Here is a 15,382-nt window from a genome sequence, read left to right as displayed (position 1 = left end):
TTCAGGATCCCCCCAGGTTTTGTCACAGATTACAAACTTCTATTGTACAAATGGAGAGGTCATGGAGTCAACCATTAATATGACTGACTACACAGTAGAATATTTTGACTACAGACAAACCACATTCAGGAACTTTTGACAAAGCCAAATTGTCCTAATTCATTTTACCTACTTGTGGCAATGATTCAGCAAGTTGTTTTCTGCTCTTTGAGGCCCTTCTAAACTTGCTAAAACAAGTGCCACCCTGGCTGGTGTGGCTCAGTGGATTGGGTGCCAACCTGGTAACCAAAGGGTCACGCGTCAGATTGCCAGTCAGGGCACATGCCTGGGTTGTGGGCCAGGTCTCCAGTAGGGGGCGTGCGAGAGGCAACCACACACTAATACTTCCCTCTCTCTCTTTCTTCTTCCCTTCCCCTCTCTCTAAAAATAAATAAAATCTCTTTTAAAAATTTAAAAAACAAGTGCCTGTCTAACTTCAACAATGGGCTCAAGCCCAATTCACAGCGCAGAAACAAAATTTACAGGCACTTGACAGGCTTTTAAAATATACTTGTGTTCTTATATTTAAACATGCTGGTGACCACGAGAGAGCCTGAGCCCATATCCTTTGCTTAGGAAGTAATTTTGAGTAGGAAGTTTACTGCCAAGTGAATGGCTGAAGTTCCTCAGGTTATTGAGGTCTGATAGACGTCAGCAAAGGGTTTTCATAAGAAACTGAGATAATAATACTTATAAAATCAGTGGCTAAAGAGCATCATGAGTACTTTTGCTTCTTAAAAAATTTGATTGTTCAAATACATAGTCAAATCCAACAATTTCTCTTTCTATCTATATTATAGATAGATAGATACATACATACATACATACATACATATCACTTTTCTCTGATTGTTAGCACAACAAACAGGTAACTCTTAACCTTCACCCAAATGACAAAGATAGTCACGTACCAGAAGTTAATTTCATTACATTTATGATCTAGCCTTAAATCTCAGTTTGCCCCAAATTAATTTTTTAGGGTGAAGTAGAATTTGAGATAATTCAAAACTACAACATAATTCCAAAAATTGCTATGAAAAAATAAAAAACAAAAGCATTTGTCCTAATCAAATTTATTCCAACTTAACAAAATGATCCAACTGTTTTACTCATGGAGATGAGACCATTGAGAAAAATATTGCTGACATAATATATGTAAAGATTTATTAATACCTATTGAGATATTTTTACTTTTTTAAAAAGATTTTATTTGTTTATTTTTAGAGAGAGAGGAAGGGACAGAGAGAGAGAGGAACAGAAACATCAATGCGTGAGAGGGACATCTCGATGGGTTGCCTCTCTCATGCCCCCAGCTGAGACCTGGCCCACAACCCCAGGTATATGCCCTGACCCAGAATCGAACCAGCGACTTTTGAATTTGCAGACTGTTGTTCAGTCCACTGAGCCACACCAGCCAGGACAATATCTTTACTTTTTTGATAATAGCAGACTGGTCCAAGAACTGAATAAAATAAAAGACTAATATCCTAAACAGTTGTATGTCCATTCTTGATCCTAATTTGCTACAGTTAAATTTTAATATCAGATAATAGTTTGATTTATCACTGAAATGGGAAGAAGAGGGTATGACTACTTTTCCATCTATACTAGTTCTAGGAAACAAATCTCCCTTTGGTTTGGCTTTCTAGATATTTCTATTTTCCTTAATATCCTTTCTGACATTTAAAATAAATGCACGGTTTAAGATATATCATTTGTCAAAAGTCATTTGGTTTGGAATATTTCACCAACTCATACATAGCATTGTTTTTGGATATAGTATGTATTTAATAATTAGCATCTAATCGCCTAAGTAAGTGTGATTTGTTAAATTGATCAATCATTCACAATGATTTTTAAATATCTTTTTCTAGGAGAGCCTTTAAAAATTTTGTAACTTAGCCAAGGCCAGGTAGCTCAGTTGGTTAGAGCATTGTCCTGATACATCAAGGTTGTAGGTTTGATCCCCAGTGAGGGCACATACAAGAATCAACCAATGAATGCATCAGTGGGTCGAACAACAAATCAATGTTTCTTTCTTTCTCTCCTTCTCTCTCTCTCTCTGTGTCTCTCATTCTCCCTTTCTCCCTCTCTAAAAAATTAATCAATAATAAAATTTGGCCCTGGCTGGTATAGCTCAGTGGATTGAGCACGGGCTGCGAACCAAAGGGTCGCCGGTTCAATTCCCAGTCAGGGCATATGCCTGAGTTGCAGGCCAGGTCCCCAGTGGGGGCCGCATAAGGGGCAACCACACATGGATGTTTCTCTCCCTCTCTTTCTTCCTCTTTTCCCTTCTCTCTAAAACTAAATAAATAAAAAAATTTAAAAGAAGTGTAGCTTGCTTGGGAAGTAAAAATGAAATTCAATAAGCACACATTATTACTGACAGGCCCATTGACCAAGTTCTTCACCCCTTCCACATAAGAAGCTGTTGTTGTTTTCTGTTGTTTCTGTGTGGTCTTGGAAACCCCTGAAAACATAACCAAACTTTACCAAGAGCTCCATGTAGCCCTTCCCCAGAAGTCTTGCCTGCTTATCATGTGCCTACCACTTTGTTAGGCACTGCAGGGAGAGCCACTGAATAGACAAGCTCCACGTTTTCATGGAGTTTATCTTCGAGGGGACAGGAGAGGCAATAAACAAGTTAAACAAGATAATGGCTTCAGAAAACAACAATAAAGACAACATGTCCTAGAAAGGCCTCCAGAGAATGACCAGCCATGAAACGGAGTATGGGAGGAATGTTCCAGAGAGAAGAATCAAAAAGTACAAGCACAGAAAGTTGTGAAAGATGCACAGCGTTGAGAGCTATCGTCAGTCTTTCAAACAGGAAGCACCAGAGAGAGGAGAGAGAGACAGGGGAGAGCTGCATTGGGTCCGAAAGCCATGAAATTAGGAATGGAATGAGGTGGGTCGTCACCATTGAAGCAGCAAAGGCAGAGCCAGAATCAATGGTCAGCAGGAAGTACAAAGGCAATTCTGGGAGAAAAGGGGGAACTTATGGGGAGACTAACAGGAAGGGAGCTTAGAAATGTCTATCGGGGGTGAGACTTTTAAAATTCCTGATTAATAGACTGAAGGATTTAGACATTTTCTTATAGGCAAGAAAAAAATGTTCAGATCCGAAAGATGGCAGTGGGTAGTTGCACTGCTTTGTTTTAATGTTAGTAGTTGATTGCTTTCGGAGGTGAGCATTGGATTCTGGGATTTTCACGGAGAATGACGTTTTTAATGGGGATTCAGGAAGCCAGCAGGACAAACCGGAGAATGGAAACAGCGAAATGTGAAGGAAGAACACCAAAGGGATTACTGTGTGAAGAAGATACGATCTACTTCGTAGAGGAGGAGACCTACCAAGATGGAAACGGTGGAAACGGAGGGCTGAATCTATCTGACAGAATCAACACAGGAACAAACCACACCCCACGGCGGGAGAAGATAATCTTCATAAGACGAATGATTCAGAGACTCGATTTAGAATTAAGGACTTCATTCTCCTACGTGGAACATATTCGATCACTTTCACTAAGATTTAAACTTCAAATTGCTGTGTACCTCGTAAATTTGTATCATTGGCCTCATGAATTTTGTTACCCGCAGGTTGTGAAAACAATTTGGTGGAAAAAGGAGAGATTCGGGGTTACAAAATGTGCCCCCTGCTATTAAACATGAGTGCTGAGGGAAGGTCTCCCCAGTGTGGGGGGACCATACACTGGAGCGGCGTGTGACTTGGAGTGAACCGGGGGCCCTGCTGGCCTGGCCCAGCCTACACTGCCATCACCCCCATGGAAGGATGGGAAACTCTGGACTCTCAGAGAGGAGGTGATTCACCAAAGACTGAATGTCGGAGTCAGATTTAAACCAAACCTTTGACCTTAAATCACCCATCTTTTTCTAGAGCCATTTCCCATTGCCCACTCTCAGATAGACTAACTGAGCCTGAGAAGTTAAAAAGAAAAAGTTCCCAAGGAACTAGGAAATTTCGAGTTTTATGCACACATGCTTTGTTTTGTTCATTGATAACTTAAAAAATCGTATTAAATATCACTTTGAAAATGCACGTGCCATCCTTTGGAGTTCACTTCTCCTGGGTATGGCCATTTTTCCCTTCTCCACTGCATAGCCTGACCTTGGCGTTCCATGGACAAAGAACCATTTAAGTTGTGCCACTACTGAAGCAGCCAGCATAAAAGAGGGAGGTGACTGCACTGCGCTCCCCAATTCCCTCCAGTCCCCCTCCCAGTTACATTTGCAAAGCTCAAATGCTCAGAGGGAATTATGAGAAGAAGTAAACTGAGAGACAAAGTAGAAAGGATCTGATAATCTGGGGATTTACACAGTATCAGTGTCGTTCATGGCCTCAGAGAGAGAGCAGAAAGCAAGACTTCGGGGGAAGGGCCACTTGGCCAATGGTAGGGGAAGATATTTGTGCAAGATTGATCGATCAGAGACTCCTTTTAAAAGAAGGGACTTTTGTGCCTTATACATAGTAAATAATACATATTATGTAGTGATATATAAGTAGTTCACAGTGATACATATTAAGTTTGTAATCATATTTATTAACATTTCATCTTCACATGGCCCCTTACTTCATAAACTAATTCCTGAACAAGTAAGCCAGTTTATTCTTAGTTGAAAACAGTTTTGCTCTATGAAAATGAGAAAAACAATTTAAGGGAGACTGAAGAGATTTGGTATTATGACATGCATAGCACCCATGGTAACATTGGACTACACCTTCAGGAGTTTTTAGACTCAGGCTTGGCATAAAGGCAGAAGAACAGCTCTTGGATTTTAAGGCATGATGTGGCTTGGCTCTGGACTTATCGTTAGTAACCAGAGTCACCTAAAATCAGGGTATTCTGCTTAAGTGTTTAGGACTTTACAAGAGCCACAGGACACTTGCACGAACTCGGAGAATGGAGAATTGTAAGTGGAAAAACAGTTTCACTAATGCTTGAAATTAAATTTCCTAGCCAGATGGGGTTCAGGAACAGTTTAACTCTGATTTAGGAAAGTAGAGAACAGATGTTGTTTCTTACATCCACTGCGATAGACATCATAGCCACGGCAGCGAGCTACACAGAAGAAAGAGAAGAAAAAACATACACCCTGTCACAGAGAGAAACACTGGCAGGGTGTTTTATGTACACATTTGTTGTGGTTACAGTGGTTACCATTTGTTGCAAATCATTCGGCTTTTTTATTTCACGCATGCACCTATCATTTTTAGGATCCGATATTCCCGGTCTTCAAACACCGTGGCTATTGTTTTTCTGGTGGGCACTGAGGTTGTTTCCAAGTTTTGACTAGTGTAGCTAACGCTGCAGTGAATACGGGGGGGCAGACATCTCTTCGAGGTGGAGTTTTCCGCAGCGGCTGCCCCAATTCACAATTCTACCAACAGTGCACAACGTCCACTTCTCTCCACGTCCTCGCCAGCGTTTGTCATCTCTGGCCTTTTTGGTGATGGCCATTCCAACAGGCTCGAGGTGATAGCTCAGTGTTTTGATTTGCATTTCTCTAGTAATCAGGGATGTTGAGGAGCGTTTCACGTGCCTGTTTGGAAAAATGCCCCCTCTGATCCTTTGCCCATTTTCAATTGGATGATAATGATGATCATGATGACGATTATTATTGAGTTTTATGAGCTCTTTACATTTTTTGGATATTAACCTCTTATCAAATATATGATTTGGAAAGATTTGCAACCATCCCATAGGTTGTCTTTTCTTTTTTAAGATTTTATTTATTTATCTTTAGAGGGGAAGGGAAAGAGAGAGGAAGAGAAACATCAATGTATGGTTGCCTCTCGTGCGTCCCCTGCTGGGTACTGGCCTGCAACCCAGGCATGTGCCCTGACTGGGAATTGAACCATGGTTATTTGGTTCGCAGCCCACGTGGTTATCTTTTCATCTTGTTAATTTTTGTTGCTGTGCATACATTTTTTGGTTTGATGTAGTCCCATTCATTTTGGGAAAATTCTTGTTATGCTAGCAGGAAGTGTGCCAGTGTTTCTCCTCCCCAAATCAAGACTAAGCTCGAAAGCTCACTTTGTGTAGAGATGAAAATTGCATTGTCTGTAACCAAAGCTTTCTTTCACCAGACACATTATTGTAATTAAGAACAAAGTAAGAAAACCCTGACCAGTGTGGTTCAGTTGCTTGGATATCGTTCCACAAAGCAAAAGGTCCCCAGTTTGATTGCTGGTGAGGGCACATGCCTGGGTTGTGGGTTCGATCCCCTGTCTGGATGCATATGAAAGGCAGCCCAATGATGCATATGAAAGGCAGCCCACTGATGTTTGTCTCTCATATCAATGTTGCTCTCCCTCTCCATCTCCCTCCCTTCCCCTCTCTCTAAAAATAAATAAGTAAAATATTTTACAAAATAATAAAGCTCAAAAGAAATCATTACTCATCAAAATTTTCTCATCACCTATTACTTCTCTTCACGTGCTAATTTGTAAAACTAAACACATGATTTCTACCAAAAGTAAACAAATGATTTCAGAGATGCTCACTGGATCTTTATCAACATTTTCTTTTTTTAAAGATTTTATTTATTTATCTTTAGAGTGGGAGGGGAGGAGAAAGGGAGAGAAATATCAATGTATGGTTGCCTCTCATGAGTCCCTGCTGGGAACTGGCCTGCAACCCAGGCATGTGCCCTGACTGGGAATCGAACCGCAATACTCTGGTTCGCAGACCCGCGCTCAATCCACTGAGCTACACCAGCCAGGGCTTTTATCAATATTTTCTATCTGAATTAATACATACATATGCAGCTATTTTATTTTATTTATATGTTCCTTAGAAAAATACGACAAATTGGGGAAGTCAAAATAGGCTTTCAGTTTCTGTTCCTATTCCGAGGTTACTTTTCAACAGCCTTCTGTGGAAGCACAGTGACTCATGAGAATCATGCCATTTTTTGTAGGACTGTATTTACAAATCTAGTAGCCATCAAGCAAAGAAATATTCAGAAAAACATGTGTTTTCCTCCAATGCATAAACAACTAATCCTGCTTTGTCACTAAGGGAGGTTAAGCCATTTTCTAGTCTGTTCTAAAAGGCACAGCTGTGGCCTGAGGTCATATTCCAGTCCTAAACGACCTTGGATAGGTTTGGTTCACAGGTAAAGAAAGCAGTGCTTTTCATCCCGTCTCTGTGAGAGGTGGAGTTGAGGTGTACAACATTCAGCCTCCGTACCATTTTGACTCTAATAAGATGTTATCCCTTCATGGAAAATCTAGAAAAATGAGCAAAATCATATGCACGAAAGTGGTATGAATCATCCTTTCAAAGGAAATAGAAGTGTTGCCATGTATTGTGAGATTATCTTCTTGTTAAATTACAGTGCTCACGTGACATTTTAAGCTTTGATTTGGGTTAGTGTTCTTGGAGGGAGAAGAGGAGGGGGCGGTGGTTTCCTGATCACCGATATCCAAAAGTCTGGGAGCCACGAAGTCTGGTTCCAAAAGTCTGGTTGGGAGCCCTTTGCAGAAAGGCTGGGGTGCCTTGCTCTCATAAAGCCCTTCTGGTAATACATGTGTTTGCAGTGTCACGGCATAGTTTTTGTCATCAAGAAGAAAATATTCACCAGGCAGCACTGTGCTGTCATCATTCATCATTCTAGACTTCCCCTTGCTCTTTCTACCAGATGGCGTTTCCTTACCACCTGAATGTAGAGCAAGGAGATGAGTCTTCCATGAGGCACGTGGAGATGGACACACGCACATTCACCACTACCACCCACTTCCTTTCCAGCATCAGCCAACATGACCGTCATCACAGCAGTGCCCCCATCTGTTGTCACTTCCCTTCAGTGGCACCCCACATCCTTCGGATGCTACCCATTTTCTGTGATTCGGTGTCAAAATGTCCTGATTCAAGTTAGTTACATCCTTCTCTTTGACTCCAAAGCTAAATGGATTTCTTTTTTTTTACTCCTTACCCAAGGATATGTTTATTGATTTTGGAGAGAGGGATGGGGATGAGAGAGAGAAAGAAACGTCGATGGGAGAGAGACACGTCAATCAGTTACCTCCCATATGTCCCCGGACCAGGGATTGAACCCACAACCTTTTTGCTGTACAGGATGACACTCCAAATAACTGAGCCACCTGGCCAGGGCTGAACTTCTTTCAATTTCCACATTGTCTCGTACTCTTGACTGTCTAATTACCTTCCTTTCCCAACACCTCTCTCCGCCTTGCTAACACCTACTTAACCTGCAGTTTTCCACTTCAAGATGACTTTCTCCTAAAACGGGTCTTGCCAGGTCAACAACATCCCTCTTCCTCCGCCCAGAGTCTGGCTTCTCTCCTTGCCTTCCATTCCACCTGCCGTTCTCCATATTTAAGACTTCTGATCATTCATGCGATGCCTACATTACCTATAGCTCTAGACTGCAAGGTTCAGGAGGGTGGGAGCTGTGTATTTTGTGTTCTGCAGTGTGACTCATGATAAACATGATGCCTGAATATGTTAATAATTGCCATTCAATACATATTTTCAAATGCATAAATTCTCTCTGCTTAACCTTTTCAGCTCTATTCTCTTATTAGTTTTTTTGTTGTTGTTTTTCTGATTATTGGTTCCAAAAAGTCCTCTTCATTAACTCAAAAGACATTGTGACTAATCAGTATCCCAAATTCCAAAGCTCCAGTACTCTGAATTTAAAATATTATTTTTTGTGTTTTTTATAATGTTTTTCCTTTGTGCTACAGAATCACACTCTCCAAATTCTCACTGAACTTCTTTTTAAGATAAGGTACAATGGACTCTGGGGCATAATGAACACAAACTGGTATGCTGCCATTTCCCACACTGAGGTTGTAGAGTACACTTTTAAGATTGTAGCATGTCTCAACTATATGACGAACAACCGCAGGGTTTCTCAGCCATTTCTGAAAGTATGCGGCACTGAATTGATTGGCATTAAGGCAAACAGGAGAAGGCTTTTATCAAATGATTGGTGTGGAGGACACCACAAGAGAAAGCCCCAGGGCAAGAAATTAAAACAAACAAACAAACACACCCTGGCTGGTGTGGCTCAGTGGATTGAGCACCGGCCTGCAAACCAAAGGGTTGGTTCAATTCCCAGTCAGGGCACATGCCTGGGTTGTGGGCCAGATCCCCAGTAGGGGGCGTGCAAGAGGCAACCGCACATGGATGTTTCTCTCTTACTCTCTCCCTTCCCCTCTCTCTGAAAATAAATAAATAAAATATTTTTAAAAAGAGGTAGTTGTGTGGAGCAGTGCATACTAAAGTCATGTCACACACATTTCCAAGCCTGGCAAACCAAAAAATTCACTTTGTGTGTACAAAACCAGGGAAAGATGTCTAATTAGATACTTCTTTTTACACATATTTGTTCAGACAGATACTGATGGCCTTCAGGACAACCATTTTGCAATAGAATAAAGGGGAGGAAAGACAGGGGCCTGCAAAGGAAGGAAACTGCTTCAATTCGCAAGAATCATATTCATTGAGAGAGGACAGTGACCCTCAAAATCACCTAAGAAAACTCTTACCAGTTTAGAGATGATGGACTGGTACTTGCATTGTGCACTGATTTGCATTCACCCATTTCAGGATTTTTAGTGACCATGAGGATATCCAAAAAATGTAATGAATTGTAAGCAGCATTTAGCACATTTCTCAGATTAGGTGCCATCCCAAACCCCTTAAAGCTCTTCACATCTGGAGACTGAAAATCTGATAGTCATATTTGAATGAACTCTCTGCTTCTTATTTCGTATCTAATGAGCCTTTAAGTTCTGTCATTTCTTTGCCTATTCAATATCACCCAAATTTTTTCTCTTTTTTATCTAGGGTCATAAGTCTAATTCTTCAGAACTCCACACCTGGAGGACTATGCTAAACTCCTAACTGATCTCTTTGTAATTCAGCCTGTACAGAGTAGCCAGAATAGAGAGAAAAGCTATTATCTCGAAGTTCATTACCATCAAAGCAATTTACAGTTTTTCTTATCACTCAAAAAAAAACTCTGTGGTTCTCCATTGCCTAATAAATGAAAAAAGCTCATAGCAATCAGGGACTGTCTGCATCCTGGCAGGAATGTTTCCTCCTTGCACACATTTCTGCAAGTTCAACACCATTGCTACTGTGATCCTGGCCAAACTGCATGGGACATGTGCGGTGGCGGGAAGAATCCAACACAGTTTCCCAGCCTTTCTCGTCACTAGGACGATGACCTTGCTGCTGCTCCTGTTGATTCTGAGCTACACTGTATTTATTCATCTCTAAACAATAGGTGATTTACTCTCCACCACTCTGACCTGCCGTGATAATGCCTCTTGTAAAAACTTGTAAAGCACCTGGCACATATCACATACTCATACCTTTTCACTACTATTATTTTATGTATTTGCCCTGCCTGATTTCACAGAGGATTTGAGTAAGCCATGATCTATTCATTCTCTCATTCATTTATTCAGTCAAATGTCATATACTGAGTCCTTCCTTGTGTCAGGTACTATGTCAGTTACTTGGGAGGTAAAGAACATTAAGACATAACTCCCCATCCCCCAAAACCTCACCTAGTAGCAAAATACAAAAATAAAAATAGGAAGTAATGTGACTATGTGAGAATAATAATACACTGTATAATAGGGAATCCCTGAGTAAGGATGCCTAAACTCTGCCAAGATCTGGGAGTTACGTGGGTCAAGGAAGATGGGACCCCTACTTCAACTAATAGACAAAGATAAGTAAAAGAAAGGCAGAGAGAGGAAACAGAGGCTGTCACAAATGGGTAGATTATTATAACCATTATTGTCATTATCACTATTATAAAGACCTACACCACTGCCTTGATCGCAAGCTAATTTAGGGTTCGTTTCTTATAGCAAGCAGTTACTGAATTCGAAATTTGCCCACTTTATCAATAACTGAATCCCACACTTGTGCCCACACCTGGCCCCTGACCCCTTTTCTTGGAGATGGTTCTCTGCTTTGTTAGAGCTTCAAACTGTGTGGTTCATGTTCCTGAGATCCTCGCTCACAGGGTCCTCACCAGCTTGCTTGCTTAGCCATTTGCTTACTCCTCTTGAACAGAGTGTCCGCGTGCAGTTTGGGGAGTAGTCTGACCACTGGAATTACTCCAGTCTGGGCTGACCTCAGCCATACACATGTCCCTAGGTGTATATGTGTGTGGCTTCGTCTGGACCTCAGGTCTTTGTTTAAATGTCACATCTTCAGAAAGCCCTTCCCTACTCACTTCACTTCTCCACCCCCAAATTTAAAAAAAAAAACAATTCAGTCTCTTTTCAATATTATTCATTTTAATTTCTGCATTGCAATTATAATCTGGTAAACTTTCTCATTATTTATTTGTATTATTTCCTTGTTTCTGACTCCTTCCCCGAGAGTCTAAGTTCCATAAGGTTGGAGGCCTCGTCTGTTTTATTCCCAATGGCATCCACGGTGCCTAAATAGAACATTTCTGGAAACTTGGTAAAGTATCAACAAAACATTAGATTCATGAATGAACAAATAAATGAATGAACGTCTCTACTCTGCCAGCTGGTTCCCGACCAGAAGTTCCTGTTTCCCAGACTTGCACGGCCACCAGATTCCTGTTTTCAGCAAACTCCCACTTCTAAATTCTTTTGCTCCGCCCCACTGGTTGCCGCAAAAGTCCCGGGATCCACATGACTCGAGGTCATCCAGTGTCTTCCCTGTTTCAACCTTTAACAGATATTTTATTAATTAGCAATCAGATCCCTCTGCTTGGGGCAACAGTTAATTGCCATCTCTCAGTCAAACTTACTAATGTGTGTCGCTGCGCCTTAATGTTAGTCATTACCAGACGGGGCTCGAGGATAAGCATTTATTTTCATCATGACCTTCAGGTTCTGGCTAAACTACTCTCAAAGTTTTCTCCAATCACCTTCCAATGAGAGTTCCCTGTGATCATGTCTTCTGCTAGTTTACTCACCTATATCATATTGTAATTCGCAGTGTCGATTTTAATTTTTTATATCACTGAATATATGTATATATTTCCCTTGCTATGCCACCAATGCTTTAAGCTAGTTATTATCACCGATCTCTTTATTATTGTTGTACTTGTCTTTTATCACAGTTTTATGATTTATCTTTCAGGAGACTAAAAAAAGTAAAACTTTCACAAAAAAATTGCATCCCAGTTACTACTGGCATTGTGCAAGTTTGTTTGTTGTTCTGACTGCTCAGAGTGTTTGAGCTTCCCCTAATCCTACATCTCTTCATCTCAATCATTTTTCTTCAATTGGAAAAACCACAACTCTTTCTTCTTGCCACACCCACTAAGACAGCGAGCTCCTTGGGGACAGAATCCCAGTCTCGCTCATCTGTGAATCCCTAATAGCTAGCACGTGGCTTGGCATACAGCAAGTGTTCAAGACAACTTCACTGAAGACCAAAGTAAATTAACTGAATATCCAAAGGTCTTGGGGAACATGGATCAGATCGTCCACTCCCCCAACAGCTTAGAATGTGATCCCAAAGTGTGGTGGATCCTGGCCTGCAGGATCCGTGTGTGTTGTGGCTGCCGGAGAACAAATGCACACGCACTACAGTCCTGGGGAGAAAAAGGGAAGGCATGGCCACTCTCTGAGCGAAAGAGAGGGCCAGAGGGCCAGAGGACCCCAGTCCCTGCCTGGACAGGCTTTTATTGCTTTTCTGGGTACATTACATGGAGGGTAGTCCTCATTTACTATGCACAGGTTCACTGCAGGGGACTACCTTTTACAGATAACAAAGGAAAGAATGTTGCTAATTACTTCGAAAAGAAGGATGTTGCAGGTCAGGGGGGAAAGTGGTTGCACTGGTTACACTCCATACTTGGGAGGTTTCACAGAGACTTTAGGAAGTTACAGTAGGCACTTTCTGCCTCAATTCACGGTGAGGGAATTTCAGCAAAAGCAAGTCTCAAAGCAGTCTGGGTATGATGGAGGCCTGATTCCCCATGGGAAAACCTCTCCATGGGTGTAGTTCTGTGTGCCACTCGCTCCCTACTGGTTTTCCACCTGAATGCTAAGCTACATTTCCACGCCACTCGAAGCAGTTCCCTACACTGAAGTGCCAGCTGCCCTGCACCAGCTTCCCTGGAGGCACCACCAAGTCTGCCTGCACCTGTTTCAGGGTCTGGGTGCAGATGGCTGTGCTGTAGGCCTGTGCTTCAGTGCCCGGGGCCAAAAAGGGTCAACCCTTCTTAATTTCCTTCCACTTCTCATTGGGGGAAGCCCATTCTTTCCTCAGTGGGAAAAAAATAATTTATAATGTTTCAGGTGCTTTTTTAAATGTATCTGGTTTATAACTTTGTAATTTATTTTCCTATGTTGTACTGCAAAGCAGAAAGGACTTAGAAGACCCAGCTGTGTTTTTAACTAAGGGAAATGGTGAAAGCTAACATGTAACTGAGCCGGAAGCCAAATCAGCCAGGGCTTGGAAACCAAGGAATAAGGAATAAAAAACAAGGACCCAGTTCCATCACATAGGAGGCAGAAGATGAGAACTAGGTAAGACTTAAAGTCAGAGATGGATGAGTAAGATTTTTTAACTCGAGGCTGTGTCAGCAAACTATTATCACATTTTTCTTTATCTGGTTGCAGTGCATATAGGGACCAACGAGGCCTAGGTAGAAAAAGGTTGGGGAAAGGCAGTAAAAGAAGACAGGTGGAATATTAGGCTCTTAGGTGCACTCTATGGTTCCCTTGTACTGGTTTCACCCCTCTGTTGATGAGGCCCATTTGCTCTATTTCTCTCTTCCCACATGCATGTTTGGTGCTGTACTCCTTCCCTTACCAGTCTACTAATAACCTTAAACATTCTCGTTGGATCAGAATTTAATTTTAGCTATAACATGTGATAAGACAGTATTTTGTCATCAGAAATTTAATGGCATTTTTCATCATTCTGGAAGCAATGAAAATTTATTAATTGTATGCAGGTGTCCTTACAACACCACAATCTTCCATGACAGTTGCCAGTCCTTCAGTGGATTGAATATTAGGAGCTTAAGGACGCAGATATTTCAGCTTTAATCTCTTTAGTAAGTTATTTTCTGTAAGAAGCACACTATCTGCCCAGAACTGGACTAATTTTCAATTTTTCATGGTGATTCATACTTAAGTCTCCTCTTTTCTGATTCATTCTTTCCCTGCAGAATTTTGACCTCATTCTCCCTGGATGGGCTATAAATTTTTTTTATTTTGGAATCTCTTTAGAATTCTTGCAGTTTGAGAGACTTTAGTAATAGGCTTATTTTCACCACTGTAAGACAATCCTATAAAAGCAGCATTAATCTTCGCAATGCTAATCTTTCACCCTGTATTTTTTCTTTTTTTAATATTTTATTTATTTTAACTTTAGAGGGGAATGGAAGGAGAGAGGAGAGAAATATCAATGTATGGTTGCCTCTTGTGTGTCCCCTGCTGGGAACTGGCCTGCAACCCAGGCATGTGCCCTGACTGGGAATCGAACAGCGATACTGTGGTTCGCAGGCCTGCGCTCAATCCACTGAGCTACACCAGCCAGGGCCACCCTGTATTTTTTCTTAATAAAATTAAAATTTGTTCGTGGGTTACCACAGCCCTCCTAATTTCTTTTTTTGGTAAAAATTTATTTATGCACTTATTAAATCCTGTTCAAATCTTTAGTAATACTAAGGGGAAATTTGAAAGCAAAGAATGGCTCAATGCTTCCTTTCCAAAAGCTTATCCCCTAATTGGGTGTATGAAAATATATTTACACAAGAGATAAGAGCAATAATAATGACAATAATAAACATTCTTATGGATCTTTATCATTTTCAAGGGACATTCTTTTATTTGATCCTACAATGATCCTGTGAGGTGGATGTTGTGGATTTTTCTCATTTCCATTTTAAACATGAGAAAACCAAACACAAAAAATTGAAATGAATTGTCCAAGTTCCTTGAACCATAACTGGAGTTTTAAATCAGTCTTTGGCCCTGGCTGGTGTGGCTCAGTGGATTGAGTGCCAGCTTGCAAACCAAAGGGTTGTGGGTTCAATTCCCAGTCAGCGCACATGCCTGGATTGTGGACCAGGTCCCCTGTTGGGGGCTCATGAGAGGCAACCACACATTGATGTTCCTCTCCCTCTCTTTCTCCCTCCTTTCTCCTCTCTCTACAAATAAATAAATAAAATCTCATATAAATAAATAAATAAAGTGGTCCTGTAACTCTAAATTTTACTGCTTACCACACTGCCTCTCAACGATAAAAGTCTGGGACATTATTCTCTGTCCCAAGCCCCCCTACATTACCCAGTGTCAAGATCTGAGGCACTTAGGACGCATTCTAAT

The sequence above is a fragment of the Sturnira hondurensis genome, unplaced genomic scaffold (assembly GCF_014824575.4).
Source record: "Sturnira hondurensis isolate 20B ecotype Veracruz unplaced genomic scaffold, ASM1482457v3 Scaffold0022215, whole genome shotgun sequence".
In the NCBI taxonomy this organism is placed as follows: domain Eukaryota; kingdom Metazoa; phylum Chordata; class Mammalia; order Chiroptera; family Phyllostomidae; genus Sturnira; species Sturnira hondurensis.
This window is presented reverse-complemented; position numbering follows the sequence as displayed.